We start from the raw sequence: 17,135 nt of genomic DNA, 5'->3' as shown, positions 1-17,135 counted from the left end.
AGTTATTCAATAAACCGCATATTGCCAGGATGGATTATATCTGAGTCTCAGCACAGAGCCTGAGGTGGGAGGATGATGATAATCCCGAACCAGAAGAGGAAACATCTGCCCAGAAGAATTATAATGAGCAGTATGAGCCATAGTCTTAGCTCTCGCCCCAGGAGAGCTGCGGGGTGTGCTGTTTTCTCAGAAAGATCAGCTGCCATTTTGGCCCAAAGAAACCAGGTAAGGTGCGTGAATTGTAGTCCGCTGAATTCACTTTAGTTCAGTGGTGATTCTACGTGGCATCTGAGGTGCATGCATGTTTTTGTTATGCCTTGCTCCTGCTGTGCCTCTTTACAGTGTGGTTACATTAATGGCATTTGGCAGATGCTCTCATCCAGAGCGACATACAGTTGATTAGACTAAGCAGGAGACAATCCTCCCCTGGAACAATGCAGGGTTAAGGGCCTTACTCAAGGGCTCAACGGCTGTGCGGATCTTTTGTGGCTACAACGGCATTTGTACCACCGACCTTGCATGTTCCAGTGGTGTCCCAGTCATGCACCTTAACCTGTAGCATAGCGGTTAACCTGGTTAACCTGTCCTGTGGCTCACATTCCTTTAAACCGGCGGTTCTTGTCACTGAGTGTGTTTCTGAGTTGTGGTTTCACGTTTAGCAGTCTATTTCTTTTGTCGGTTGCCATTTTGTTTCCTCTGTCTCTGTTACTTTTCCTTGTGGCTCTGTTCCATGTCCCAGAGACTGGGACAGCAAGCTGTGATTGGTCGATGGCTTGGACACACCAGGGTTTGAAAAGTCGGTTTCACGAGGCAGCCCAGGAGAGAGGATTCACTCAAGGAAGCCGCACTGAATCTGACAGCATTCTCACAAGCCGGCAAGAAGAAAGAAGGAATGGCTACACTTCATTTTAAATTTAAAATGGCAGATTATGTCATAATGATATGTTATGATTTTGAATGGACCTGATGACACTTTATGACAGGTATTATGTCATTGTAAGGGCACTGTCATTGTCATGTCTTAAGGACCACTGAGAAACAAAGCTGGCAAAAGAACTACCGACATGGTTGACGCTTGTGGTGTGGACACTGATGCCTGTTCCCCTCTGCCCAGACTTTCAAACTCATCTCCATATTCCGTGAAATCCTTTTCTACTTTGGTACCATCTTTGGTTTTCCATCTGTACTGTGAAACTCCTCTTCTGTACGATTTGTAAAGGTATAACATCTTCAGAAATGAAGTGTAGCATTTCAGTGGAGTCCTCTTCCTGTTTTTTCTGACCCATATCTGACTTCATTTTCCAATCTGACTGCAGACAGCCTGGTCTCGCTTCGGCTGTTACAGAACATAACTCTGCTCTCCCTGTTTGCTGCTGAACTATCATTACACAGTCCAGCTACGTGCACACAAGGTTGGGTGCATTTCTTAATTTGACCATTTTGGGGAATTGTTTAAAAAAGAATAATAATAATAATAATCAAAATCAGTCAACAAAGATGTGTCCATTGGTGTGCATTTGTGTGTGTGCATTGGAGCTGAAATCAACATTAAAAAAAAAATTTTTGGATGACAACTTTTGGGTTCGTAGTGTCATAGCATACACAGCCATGGCGTTTATAAACAAATGTAACACAAATGGGAAAAGCAGTGGCTAACATAGAAGCGTGCGCTGCCTCAGAGAATCCGGGTCATGCCTGGGGCTGTTTGCTTTCGCTCTCATAGGTCTGTTGCGCACTTCAAACCACACCTGTTTGCCAGCTGTGTTTGAAGCTTTTTTTAAAAAAAAGAGAAACATCACAGACTGCCACTCCAACGGTGAGGTGGCTTTGTCAGTGAAATGCTTTGTGACAGTGTTTCCCAGATCACTGTTGGGCCTTCAAAGCTCGCCCAGAGCCAGTGTTATTCAAATTATGAATAAAGTTTGATAAAAGTTCACCTGAACTATGTACACGTCATGAAGCCTGCTGATATAATGCGTGTTAGAGTCAGACATGCAGTAAGTGCTTGTTAGAGCTTAAAAATCATATCATCACACTGTCATAACGCATGCAGAAAATTATACAGTACAAAACAGTTTCAAAATAATTGATTTGCTCTGCTGTCTGCCGTATGGCTTGTAGCTGAAAGAAAGTGTTGCACTCAACATTTCTCAACTGTGTTTGATGCCTATATCATTTTTTTCTCAGCATTGATACTTTTGCAGATTAACAGATTTAACAAAATGGTTCCCTAGTAGCAGTGGAAGCTGTTGAATACAAGTGCTGTGTGCGACAAAACCAGTGCCTGGTTTTAATTACACGTTAATTAAGAGCTGGTTGCTCTTTCTGTGTGCCATGCAAGTTGCTTTACACAGAACCTTAAATCATTACTGGCTTTGGGATCTTCTTCTTGTTTTAACCATGTGTATATGATTAGAATGTTGTCATCTGAACATTCTAACACTGATGTAACGATCATTACATTACATTACAAGGCATGTAGCAGATGCTCTTATCCAGAGCGACGTACAACGAAGTGAAGATCAAACACAAGTACAAGTGCGAAGAGGACCTGAGAGGACAGTACGAGTCCTAGTGTGACCATACAGATACAATCGGAACCCTTGAAGAATACACCAACTTCCAAACTAGCATACCACAGTTGGCAGCTAGAATACCCCGAGTACAACAATACAATAGCTAATACAAAAAAAAACATCACTACTGCAAGGGAGTTCTAGAACACTGGCTTAGAATGTGGAAGAAATATACCTCCAAAAAAGGTTAATAAACCCTTTGAAGAGTAGGTTTCAGTGTTCTAGAACTGCATTGCTTTCAGTTACCACTTGTTACATCAGCATTAGAATGTTCAGTTAAGAACATTTATAATGGCATATTTCTTCTCTTACACCTCACCATATTAAAAGAATTGTGTAGGCTGTTTTTTTTTCTTTTATTGCTCCTTCGGCAAGAGTAGATTTCCATTTCACGAGTAGAGTCCTTGTGGGATGTTTTTAGATAATTTTGAGAAAAAAAAAAGGATTTAAAAAAGTTACATTTTAAAATGAATTATGGGCTTGTGATGTTCTGGTGTCAGATGTGAGCTTAGCACAACAGGCCTGAGGATTGGCAGTCAGGTTCATATCGGTTCAGTCAATTCAGGCAATGAACATGAATTCATTTAGGGAGTTTACAAACGCGGTAGGCTCTACATGGAGTCCGTTTCCTACAGGGGGTGATTTCCCAGGGGTCCAGGCAGGATGCATCAGGTTGAGGTCAGGTCCTGTAACGTGATGAAGACGGACAGGCCGAAAGCGATCGATCCCTCCCAGGACGAGTGGTTCCACGGCCGGGAAACGGTTTCAGCGGCGGTCTGGATCCGTCCCGCAGTGCCGTAACCGGGGCGAGAGAGCCCCGTTCGCCCATGCGGTGGGAATTTAAAGGAGGGTCATTACCCTCCGGAGAGCTCCAGCCAGCCGTTAAATCAAAGAAGGACAGAGCAAGGACGAGAGGAACGGCGGAGCGGAGCGGTGAGCGGGGAGATATTACTCCCTCTTTTATTACTCCCTCTCTTCCCCTGTTACTCTGCTATTTCCCCTCACGAGCCTAACACACACACACACACGCACTGCACACATACCCCTCACACACACACACACACACACCTCCCTCTCTTCCCCTGTTACTCTGCTATTTCCCCTCACGAGCCATACACACACATACACACACACTGCACACACACCGCTCACACACATACTGCACACACCAGCTTCACAGGTCATCCCTCCTTTGCCCTATATTGTAAAAAGTATTTTAAAAACAAAAATGTATTTCCAATCTCCTCATTTTTCTTTCCTCCCTCTTAAAGGGAAAGTGGACATAAAAATATATAACATGTATTCATCACATTTCTGCACCTCTCTCTCACTCCATCGCTCTTTCCTTCCGACACCCATTCCACCTCCATTTCTTCACCCCTTCCTCCTCCTCCTCCTCCTCCTCCTCCTGCGTATCCCTCCGTACATTGAAGGTTAATTGGGCCAAGGCCTGTGAAGTATGGTGGTAATCCGATCGATCGTCCTCAACACTGCGGAAGAGTCACAGCGAGCGAGGGAGAGAGAGAGAGAAAGGGGGCAAGCCAGTGGAGAGAGAAAGACATGGGGAGAGATAGAGAAGGGGAGGAAGGAGAGAGAGAGAGGGAGGAAGGAGAGAGAGGGAGAGAGGGGAAAAGGAGAAAGAGAAAGAGGGAGGGAGAGAGAGGAGGAGATGGAGAGAGGGAAAGAGGGAGAAGAAGAGAGAAAGATGGAGAGAGGAGGAGAAGAAGGAGATAGAGAGAGATAGAGAGAGAGAGTAATGAGAGTGGAATATCCCCCTGATGGGGATGATTATGTGACTGGCTCCACTGAAGGGGTTAGTGATGCTTCTCCATGGCCTTCACCAGAGTGAGACAGCTCACTGTGCACCATGCCAGTGAGACAGCTCACAGTGTACCATGTCACTGCAGCAGGCTGGTACAGAGTCAGCCCAAACCAATCAGCGACATATGCCAATGCTTAGGGCTTAGTATCGTAAGCCTTCTCACTCCGGACTTTCATTATGCTGCTGCTGGTGCTGCTGCTGGTGGACAGGGGCGGCCTGTAGCATAGTGGTTAATGTAAAAGACTGGGACATGCTAGGTCGTTGGTTCTAATCCCGGTGTAGCCACAATAAGAGCCGCACAGCCGTTGGGCCCTTGAGCAAGGCCCTTAACCCTGCATTGCTCCAGGGGAGGATTGTCTCCTGCTTAGTCTAATCAACTGTACGTCGCTCTGGATTAGAGCGTCTGCCGAATGCCAATAATGTAAATGTAATGTAATCATCAAAGCTGTCTTGCAGTTTCTAGCAGTTTCTGCCTAAGACATGGGTCTGCCATGGACTGTGGCACAGGACAGGACAGCACTGGGTACACAGCAGAGCAAGAGCACTTCCACATGAAGGCGGATACACTCTCAGGTAAAAGGGTTCTTTGGCTGGTCTCCATAGAGGAACCCTTTTTAGTAGGGTGAATTGTGTAATTTGGGACACTTCAGTTTCTCACCACCAGTCTAAATTTACAAAGAAATGACCTGAATTCACCCTTATGGAGCCCTGTATCATAGGTGTGACGTGCGAAAGCTCTCAGACAAGGAGACGTTTTTCCCAACAAAGAACCCTTCAACTATATAGGGTTCTTCTATGGGATCATGGGGTTCTTTTTGGAAGCACTTATTTCTGAGTGTAAAATGAGGGGTATGTGAAAGTAGGGGCAAACTAGATACAGGAAGAAATATGTGGTCAGTATGATAGATAGAGAAATGATACTTAAACTAGTTCAATATTATTTAATATACGTAGTTCAGAAATAAAAAATACCATTATAGAAACCATCTTATCATTGGATTATGGAGGAGTACAATATTCAGCCCTTTTCTCCCGGGAGGGGCCTGGGGGGGACTCTAAGATTTAGTCCTGAGACGTCAGAGTATCTCCTCAGCTAGAAACTGGGTCCAGGCATGGATGCCAAGACGCAAGGGCACCAGAGCACACACATCACGCTCTCTCTGGGCTGCTCCTGTTTCCGTATAACCCTTACTGATAAACGTTTCTCAGCATAGATGCTACAGGTGTTGAGAATGAATCGACTTAGATAAAGCTGTTTTTCTCCCTGCAACAAAATCCATACAAGGTCAGCAGCAAAACATTTGTAGTGATTAGGCAAAGTTATTTGCTCAATTTTGTTTGAAAAAAGAACTTGCTTGTCTGATCCTAAAGAAGAGAAGAAGCGACAAGATAAAGGTATTATTTTACCTCTTTTGCTAGATAATAACAAGCAATCTGAAAGGTAGAACATGATAGCACGATAATGTTATCTCACCCGGTGAGAGCATTGAACCTGGCTGGTTTTGTGGATGTTTTATTCCCTGACCTGGGGTAAAATTAAGAATAAAGACCACTGTTGGGATGGCAGGGAAGTTAAATGCCTGCAAGGCGGCCTGTAGTGTAGTGGTTAAGGTAATTGACTGGGACACGCAAGGTCGGTGGTTTGATCCCCAGTGTAGCCACAATAAAAAAATCCTCCCAGCCGTTGGGCCCTTGAGCAAGGCCCTTAACCCTGCATTGCTCCAGGGGAGGATTATCTCCTGCTTAGTCTAATCAACTGTACTTCGCACTGGATAAGAGCGTCTGCCAAATGCCAATAATGTAATGTAATGTAAAAATGTTGCATGTTACTGTTCCGCATTAGTGAAAATCTCCCTTATATTCACAACCAAATCACAATGGATGTCAAATATATATATACAGTGTTCTCTTTGGTTTGTGTACGATGAATTATGCCTGCCTCATTTAAATTTAAACATGCATATTCAGACTATTACACAGCTCTTTCTAAGCATAAAATACAACCTTATGGCATCCTTCAAACATTAACCCAATCAAACCAACGATGCTTGAAAGTGATCATTCTTACGTAATAGCATTAGGGTTGAGTCATAAAAAATACACATAAAAAATAAAATATTTAATGCTATTGTGGCTGTAAACAGGTCCCCTTTTAATTTTTTTTATTTGTAATGTGCATGCGTATTGTGTAGATGGATTTGGGAAGGGGTGGCTGGGTTGGGTGGGCCCCCAAATCAAATCCTGCTTAGGGCTGTCTCAGTGATGACGTCTCAACATAGAGACACCAAGGTCATGTGGCCAGACTCGGCTATCATATGGCATGCTTAGACCCATTCATGCAGCATTTCAGACTGGGAGTACTGATCTTGAATCGGACTTTCTCTGTCAAACTCAACGCCCTTATTAAGAACTAAAAGGCTAAACTGATCCTAGATCAGTTTTCACCAAAAGCTTTCCTTGTCAGGCAGTAGAGACAGATCCAGGCTTGATGCTGTGTTGAATGCCCTCAGGTTTGTTGGTAAATAGCAAGCTGAGATGGGCTCAACTGCCTTTTCTTGCCTTTATCTTCTTTTATGCCCTTATATTTGTTAAATATTTTCTACTTGAGGGTGTTTTATGACTATGGGCCCAGGTTTGACCATGCAATTTAATAGTCCAGCTTGGTCTGACACCCTTGGCAGTGTTATGGCCGGAGGCCTACTTGCCAAGTCGATGCATCAAAGAGCATTTGGGTACTTCCAGCATTTTCAAAGAATTTACAACACTGACGATATTCATGTTCAATGTTCCAAAATAATACAATTTATCAAACCTCACTTTGAAGAAAATTGGAAAGGAAAGGTTGACGTTAAAACAAAAGAGCTCTGAAGGCTGACATTAGGCTACTGCCATCCCACATGCACTTTGCTCGTGTCTTTAGTAGCAAGTGAAGAATGGGGATTCATAAGTTATCAGTGAATCACTGATTTGAACCAATTATTGGAGATTCATAAGTTCTCAGCGAGTCACTGATTTGAACCAATTATTTATTTTTGTTTGGCTAAAATAGGTCAATAGGCAGCTCAGTGTAGCTCTTCCCATTTGGTGCTTCATAAATCCTCACTTTTACTAGTCTTTATGAATCCTTGTATACAATCTTAAGATTGTAAAATCCCATTCATGTCAAACTACCCTATTACAACAAACAGCCTCTTTCTTGATTTTCTATAAAAAACCATGGTGCTAGTGTTAAGCTCTGGTGTCAGTGATATAATTTAAGTCAATGTAGATTGCACACGAGCAACACCTGCATGTGTTGCCTTAACACACAGCATCAGGACCACGGACAGCGCCAGCAAGATCAGCCAGCTCTTCACAGAACAACCCCTCCCCACCCAAGATCAGCCAACTCTTCATAGAACAACCCCTTCCCACTCAAGATCTGCCAGCTCTTCACAGCACAACCCCTCCCCACTCAAGATCAGCCAACTCTTCACAGAACAACCCCTCCCCACTCAAGATCAGCCAGCTCTTCACAGCACAACCCCTCCCCACTCAAGATCAGCCAGCTCTTCACAGAACAACCCCTCCCCACTCAAGATCAGCCAACTCTTCACAGAACAACCCCTCCCCACTCAAGATCAGCCAGCTCTTCACAGAACAACCCCTCCCCACTCAAGATCAGCCAGCACTTCACAGAACAACCCCTCCCCACTCAAGTACAGCCAGCTCTTCACAGCACAACCCCTCCCCACTCAAGATCAGCCAGCTCTTCACGGAACAACCCCTCCCCACTCAAGATCAGCTAACTCTTCACAGAACAACCCCTCCCCACTCAAGATCAGCCAGCTCTTCACAGAACAACCCCTCCCCACTCAAGATCAGCCAGCTCTTCACAGAACAACCCCTCCGCACTCAAGATCAGCCAGCTCTTCACAGAACAACCCCTCCCCACTCAAGATCAGCCAACTCTTCACAGAACAACCCCTCCCCACTCAAGATCAGCCAGCTCTTCACAGAACAACCCCTCCCCACTCAAGCTCAGCCAGCTCTTCACAGAACAACCCCTCCCCACTCAAGATCAGCCAGCTCTTCAGCCCCACCCCTCAAGCTTAGACAGCTCTGTGAACCTCAAGCATTCAATCCCTTCAACCAGGCAGCCGGTTACCACTGGGCAGGAGGACCAGCTGCAGACCACTCCAGTGATCAGCTGCCTCACTGTAAGAAGGGCCTCCACAGCATGCTGTCTGTCTCCCAGAAAAACTCTCTCTGCTACTGAGGAGGATGAAAACAGCTGTCTGTCTCCCAGAAAGACTCTCTCTGCTACTGAGGAGGATGAAAACAGCTGTCTGTCTCCCAGAAAGACTCTCTCTGCTACTGAGGAGGATGAAAACAGCTGTCTGTCTCCCAGAAAGACTCTCTCTGCTACTGAGGAGGATGAAAACAGCTGTCTGTCTCCCAGAAAGACTCTCTCTGCTACTGAGGAGGATGAAAACAGCTGTCTGTCTCCCAGAAAGACTCTCTCTGCTACTGAGGAGGATGAAAACAGCTGTCTGTCTCCCAGAAAGACTCTCACTGTTACTGATGAGGATGAAAACAGCTGTCAGTCTCCCAGAAAGACTCTCACTGTTACTGATAAGGATGAAACCATGGCCAAGATCCGGACCTGTCAGTAAAAGTTTGGTACCTGTATAGGAATGTGCCACCAAAATCATCAAAACAATAAAAATAGATATGTTTTTTGGTCCAGGACTTCTGAAAACTTATTTATTGCATGTTTACTATTTCATCCCACCAAATTTGAAAAGAAGAAAAATCATACAGAATCTATATGAAAAAATGTTAACTGGTTTTTAATAGACGTCAAACACTGAATGGGGTCAAAATGACCCCAAACATAATATGAAGGCTAATCTTGAATTCAGATTATGTGGGAAACTGAACCACTTTTAGTTTCTGATTTAATGTATTCCAAGACCATGTAGCATTGAGCATGGCTATTTGTCTTCGGGCAAAAATAACCTCTAATATCAAGGTTATTATTGATCTGTATGTAAAACAGAAAGTAGTATACATATGTCTGTGTTATTACACGTGTTTGATGAAGGTTATTATTTTAGGTACTGTGGTTTTCAGTAGGTTCCATTAGTTATCTTCATCTTCATGGCAGCATCTGTGGCATTATTACATTTAAAGTAAACATTATTGTAGTTGGGGAGACCAGGGAACAGCATGACACTTTTACGTTTTCGCTTAATTAATCAGCAAATATTACATGTCTTTGATATGACTATAGACCATCGGTACAGTTCTAGGACATTCCTGGCGATTACAGTTTATTCGAAAATAGCAGGAGTGAAACTGTTTCCCTGACTATGGGGCAAGTTCAAACAGCTCTGGGGCAAGTTTAAACAGCATCCGAAATGTTGGAAAATGGACTGGAAAATGTTTTGTTTTAATACAAGTGAAAGGTCAGTGAATCCCACATTTTTCATCGGATAATTGTCCTGCATATATGCTCTATAGTTTGTGTCAACCAACCGCAAATGACAACATTAATATGTAAGGAATGCCTGGGAAGGAAGCTCAGTAGGACTGGATAAGTACATGGTACACATGGAATATACCATGCTAGTGAAATGTGCGAAAACCCAAAACCATACTGCTTTATAACCCACGAGACAGAGATTCAAATGACGTATATGTGGAGTCTGCAGCCTTTACACATCCTCAGTTAATCAAAAAACACTTTAGTGAAAAAGCATTACTTTCAGGGCGCTAAAGCACATATTTGTTAATAACTCTAGATGAAGGTTTCAAATCGCAGTGCCACTCACACAGGAGAAGAACATTGCCATAATGCATGAGTTAAAACAAATCCATCATTCTTGTTCAACATGCCCCATTTTAGTCTGTGCCCCGGTTTCCCCTATCCATGATTATTCATATTCATGTGCAAAAGGTTGCCGCATTGGTGTCATTATTTATTTATTAAGTTAAAATAACCTGTGTTGTCAGTGCAATGATCTTTAAGTCATGTACATTGTAACATTCTATGTGTAATTCATTGCAATGCAGGCACTGTATAAGTCAATACACATGGCAAGGACACATTAGAAAATAAAACAGTCTGGAGTATACCAGTTGTTATTTCTCTCCAGTAAAAACTAATGCAGTTTTGGTGATATTATTTAAATTATGATATATTGCGCTGCACAAATGTCAATTGGCAATGTTGCCAACAATTTAATGAGGGGGTTGGGATGTTCATTAAATATTGCCATTATTCTCAATTTGACAGTATTAATAAATAAATAAATAAATAAACATTTTACCCTAGAAATACCATAATCTTACAGTGTGTTGTAGTATCCCTTAATCACTTATAAACGCAGGGGTGAATTATCCATGCCATTATTTGTCTATGGGTGAAAATCAGTGTAGTTTCTGTGGAATTATTTATCTTTGTTTGTGCTGACAGAATCAGGTCTGACTGGCCCTGGAAGTAAATGAGTGAAAGTCTGATGGATGGGGCTGTGAGCTGTGATTTATATATTTACACATTTGTGTCTCTTTGGAACAGAGAGCTGTCAGTCACAAGTGAGACGGACTGTGTCTCTATGTGTGTTTGCATGAGAGAGAGAGAGAGAGAGAGAGAGAGAGAGAGAGAGAGAGAGGGGGGGGGGGGGGAGCAAGAACATCAGGGAAGCAGGATTAGAGAGAGAAAATGTTCTCTCCACTGGATATGTGTTCAATTACACAAAAACTGATGTGTTGTATAATTTGTATTCTTACATGATTTTCCACAAAGCAGCTTTTCAGGGATCCATGCCTGGCCTTCCCAAGAGCAGGCCTAGGGTAACAGTAGCATGGAAAATCCTGGCAGGTAATAGCTAACAGTAGCATGGAAAACCCTGGCAGGTAATAGCTAACAGTAGCATGGAAAACCCTGGCCAGTAATAACTAACAGTAGCATGGAAAACCCTGGCCAGTAATAGCTAACAGTACCATGGAAAACCCTGGCAGGTAATAGCTAACAGTACCATGGAAAACCCTGGCTGGTAATAGCTAACAGTACCATGGAAAACCCTGGCTGGTAATAGGCTAGAAGCCCATCTGGCTGGCACTGGTTAATTAAAAAAGGCTGATGACATGTATAATAACCAGGAAAATGGCCGTTCATAAATGTCAATGAGACTGTGTCATTTCAGCCGGGTAAGGGCGATGCTGGCTGTGACAGGAAACAGGCCGGAGGGCTAGTGGGTGGCACTGTCAGGCAGGAGCGCAACCAGAGCTGAAGCAGCAGCGTTTGTATTGACTCCAGGATCGTTTAGGAGTCCCCTTGAATGTGTGGAGACACTGTGAATGTGTTCCTGGCATATCTCTCACTGTGATGTGTAGCAGACTTACGGTAGCTGGGCCTGGCCTGGGGGCCTCACTGGCAGTTGCCTCTCATGGCGTGAGATTGGCGCGCTACAAGAGAACCGTGCTGGATGGGTAGAGAGAGGCTCTGACGGAGCTTGTTTCCCTGGCTCCTAACCTCCTGAGTGCCGTGGTCCATCGCTGGACTTTGGGGGTTGGCGAAGGGGTGGGTTTGTGTCGTTTGAAGGATCCATTTTGAATGATGGTCATAGAGAGGCTGATGGAGACTAAGATGGAGGTGCAGGAGGTGTTAGACCTCCATGGTGGTTTGCAGGCGGGGTGGGTCTTGCATGGAGTAGTGGTGGTAAATGCGTTCTGTCATAAACCCTGATGTGAGCTCTGATTGTTCATTTTGTAATCAAATGTAATCAACAATCTTTCATTGTTTTTTTTTGTTCCATGTTTTCCTTATATTAAAAGAAGAGAAAGAACACCTGTAAACTGAATAATATTATTTTGGACAAATCAAAAAAGTGTTATTGGATTAACCCACATGTTTGTCTTGTTGAAGTTTTGTCTAGTCCTTTTTGATATTTCTACTTGTTTTATTGGTTAGGTTTGTATGCCAGTACTAGCTAAATAAAGGGGGTTGTTAAATTATCTCTCTCTCTCTCTCTGTTGTTGTGGAGAGAAATGGCCCTTTGCTGCATACAAATCTGGGATGGATGAGTGAGGGGAGAGGATGATGAACAGAGGAATGGAGAAGGAAGGAGAGTATGATAAAATAGAAGCTGTAAGCTCTTAGCTGCTGGATCAGATGCAGGCACACACACACATACACACACACGCACACAGACACATAAACACACACACACACACACACATACACATACACAGACACACACACACACACACACATACACATACACATACACAGACACATACACAGACGCACACACACACACACACACATACACATACACAGACACATACACAGACGCACACACACACACACACACACATACACATACACAGACACATACACAGACGCGCACACACACACACACACACACACACACACACACCCTTTGTTCTGTTCTGCAGGTGAGCTTATGGGCTGGTTCCTTTCAGTGCACTCTGCTCTTTCTATAATCTGATTCCAGTGTGAGCTGTGAGCTGTGAGCTGCGAGCTGCCTCTGTTTCCTAATGCTACTCTCACTCCCTTAGCCTCCATATTATGTTCATCTCTGAAAAACCAGCTCTTCTTTTTAAAAATCTTGATACTGTATGATTTTTCTAATTTGGTGAGATTAAACTGTAAACATTAAATAAACATAATGCAAAATAATCCTGTACAAAGCTTTGCTTACTGAAGTGTTGTGTGGGCTTAGCTTTACCATCTGTATCTTTATAAAATATACAAACATTTTTATTTTTATCTCAGATTTGTGTGTGGAGGATTCTGGTGGCACATTCCCATACAGGTGTCAAACTTTCACTTGCCTCAGGCTCTAAAATGAGATGCTTCCCACAGATATTTTATATTTATGGATTAAAAGCCTAGTCATTTGACAGTCAACAAGAATGCGAAGACATACAAAGTGTCAACATTTTTCTATTACAATAATTTTCTGTCAGTTCAAACTCTTGCGGTCAATTTGACTCCAAACATAAAAGCAGTCATAAAATCTTAACATAATATGAGGGTTAAAATGCAGGATTAAATTACTCTTCAGTCTCCTTGTTGTTCAATTGTGCAAGATTGCTTTGCATTAATTTTCTGTGATTAATGTGTAATAGACCATTAATGACAACAGTAATCACTGTCATTAATAACTGGCTTCCTCTTTAATAAATGTTTATACATTTGTCATGATGGAGGGTATCAGACATGCCAGATTAAGAAACATTTATTACTTCAGGAATTATCAACAATCCACTTGGGAATTATTTATGATCGAGTAATTAATGTTCTATTTTGCATTTATAATCAGACCTCAATCACACTCACAATACAGCCATTTCTCTCTCTCTCACTGACATTCAGACACATATTTTACTGCAATATGTGCAGTTGGTCCCTCCCCCAAGACTAGCTGCAGTTGGTTGTTCTCTTCTAGATGTAGAAAGTTGGGGATATGTTTTTAAATGTATTAAAATATTTTTCTCTATATTATTGTATTTTTCACATTTTAGAAGGAAGTGCACCTCCGTTTCAACCTCACCTGTCATACAGTGACCACATATCCTCTGTTCTTTTGGTAGCCAGGACTTTTTGTGTCTACCCTTTTCAATGGCTAGGTTGTGGTCACTGAGTCTATACTTGGTAACGAGTCGTCTCTGCTTCATATCTCGGACAGTCACAAGATATTCAGCCAATTTGTATTCTCGTTTTAGGGCCAGGTAGCAAGTAAGCTTGTTTTGTGTTTTGTTTGGTTGTTCCAATGTTCCAGATAAATGGCTTTATTTTGTTTAACAATTTGGTTTATTCTGATTTGTGTTTGTGAAGCAGTGCTGGCCTGAGAGATGTTCTTGTTAGGTGTGAAATGATTAGTTAGTCTCAGTACCAGCTGACTTAGTGGACCCTTTTCAGGGTTTTGCTCTTGGGTTTGCAATGCAAACTCTCTCTCTCTCTATCTTCCCACCTCTCTCCCTTCCTGGCAATGGCAGTTTGCCTGTCTGTCCCTGTTCCAGACACAGTGAGCAAGACCAAGCACCAATGATCTTATATGAAGTATCTGACACAATTATAATAGTGCTGTTGCATGTGTGAGTGTGTGTGTGTGTGTGTGTGTGTGTGTGTGTACATCAGGAGCTGCACTGGCAGCAGCCTGACTGTCGGTGTTGTGTGTGATGGAGTTAACAGCTTTCCAGCCGCGTGGAGCTGTTGAACCTCCTAAATTAAGGAACTACTGTAGTCAGGATTTTGCCTAGCAACAGGTAAATAAAGACAAAAGCTATTCGCTGGCAAGGCCAATCACTTTCTTGTGTAGAAATAAACTCTAACCTCCAGCCTCAGAGGATATCAAGCCAGCTAACTGACACTGTGGTATTACGATTAAAATAAATAAATTAAATTCACTGATGATGATCAAATAGGCCCTGGTCCTTATCTTTGTTGTGCAGGTAGCAGTTGAAATTGTACATCCCTTTAGGGTCTTTCAGCACACTTATCCCTGGTTATGGGTATGCACTTTGCACTTTGTCGTGCATCGCTCTGGATAAGAGAGGCTGCCAAATGCCATTAATGTAATTACTGCACATTACACTAATTAATCACATGGAATATTTGCATTTGAAAATTCAAAGTCACATGGTGGTTGAATGCCAGTTGACTTTAGACAACTACAAAACAAATGTGCATGTTTTTTTTTATAATTCAGTCATTTAAATGTATTTATAACTTTTAAACTTTCTAAGCCTAAATTTCACACTTTGAAAGTTCACCCAAATTGCCTGGTCGTGTTAATGAGAACTGTCAGTAGCTATGATTGACAGACCGTGTTCCCAATTTCACAAATTAAAATAGAAATTTTAGCAGACTGGAGTGGAGTCTGGGCAGTGCAGTGGCTGCAAGGTTGTACACTAGTGTGTGCGCTAGTTTGTGCCAGCTTGTGTGTGTGTGTGTGTGTGTGTTTGTGAGAATTGAGGGTAAAAAGGTTCCCTTATGAATGATTACTTCATTAGCTTTTGACCACTGGCTGAGCTGCACACAAGATGAAATTGAGCTTCAATGGACAGGAAAATAAATAATGGAGGAGGGGGTTGGACTCTCTCTCTCTTTCTCTCTCTTTCTCTTGCTTACTCTCTCTCTCAATAAATAAAATCGTGCTTACTTTTAAACAGGTACTACACACAGTACTACTATTTAACACAATGCAGCCACACAGTGCTGCAGGAGAGAGCCAGTGACTATTTTACACCCTACAGGCCACACAGTACTATACAGGAGAGCCAGTGACTATTTAACATCCTGCAGGCCACACAGTACTACATGAGAGCCAGTGACTATTTAACATTCTGCAGGCCACACAGTACTACATGAGAGCCAGTGACTATTTAACATCCTGCAGGCCACACAGTACTACATGAGAGCCAGTGACTATTTAACATCCTGCAGGCCACACAGTACTACAGGAGAGCCAGTGACTATTTAACATCCTGCAGGCCACACAGTACTACATGAGAGCCAGTGACTATTTAACATCCTGCAGGCCACACAGTACTACATGAGAGCCAGTGACTATTTAACATCCTGCAGGCCACACAGTACTACAGGAGAGCCAGTGACTATTTAAAATCCTGCAGGCCACACAGTACTACATGAGAGCCAGTGACTATTTAACATCCTGCAGGCCACACAGTACTACAGGAGAGCCAGTGACTATTTAACATCCTGCAAGCCACACAGTACTACGGTCACTTTTAGAACATAAGCTATAGTATTTACCATCCACGGTGAAATAAATGAAGGCAAGTATTTGACAAAATGTGTTTCAGTGGAAACCGACAAAATGCATACAGATGGAAGAAATTGTGCTAATTAAAAAAAACACTGAATGAATGAATGAATGAATGAATAGAAATGCTTCAAGACATGATGAAAAATGATTATCGTTTTGTTAAAATATAATTTTTGATTCAGATAGATTCTTCAATTGTATTTGTTCAGCTTTCCTTTTTAGAATTATTTTTAGAAAAATTTTTAAATTTCTAAATTTAATTTTAAATTTATTTAAAATGATTTTATTTTTATTTTTCCATTGACATTTTTTTTCGTAATTCTTCAAAAAAAAATTATTTATTTTCCTTTTTTTTATGTTAATGCTAGGGTTATGGAGCTACAGTAGGGTTATGGAAATGGTAGGCTAAGTTGTAGGGTTTCAGGGGCTTGAGAAAAGATTGGGACAAGGGTTAGTCTGATTTTGTATGAACCAAATATTTTGACTAGGATGTTACATTTTAGCCTTATATATTGTATATGCATACATTTTTATATAATTTATATAATTTTTGTATATATATATATACAGTGGTGTGAAAAAGTGTTTGCTCCCTTCCTGATTTTTTTTGCATGTTTGTCACACTTAAATGTTTCAGATCATCAAACAAATTTAAATATTAGTCAAAGACAACACAAGTAAACACAAAATGCAGTTTTTAAATGAAGTTTTTATTATTAAGGGAGAAAAAAAATCCAAACCTACATGGCCCTGTGTGAAAAAGTGATTGCCCCCCCTGTTAAAACATAACTGTGGTTTATCAAACCTGAGTTCAATTTTTCTAGCCACACCCAGGCCTGATTACTGCCATACCTGTTCTCAATCAAGAAATCACTTAAATAGGACCTGCCTGACAAAGTGAAGTAGACCAAATGATCCTCAAAAGCTAGACAT

The sequence above is a fragment of the Conger conger genome, chromosome 12, assembly GCF_963514075.1.
Source record: "Conger conger chromosome 12, fConCon1.1, whole genome shotgun sequence".
NCBI classification, from domain to species: domain Eukaryota; kingdom Metazoa; phylum Chordata; class Actinopteri; order Anguilliformes; family Congridae; genus Conger; species Conger conger.
This window is presented reverse-complemented; position numbering follows the sequence as displayed.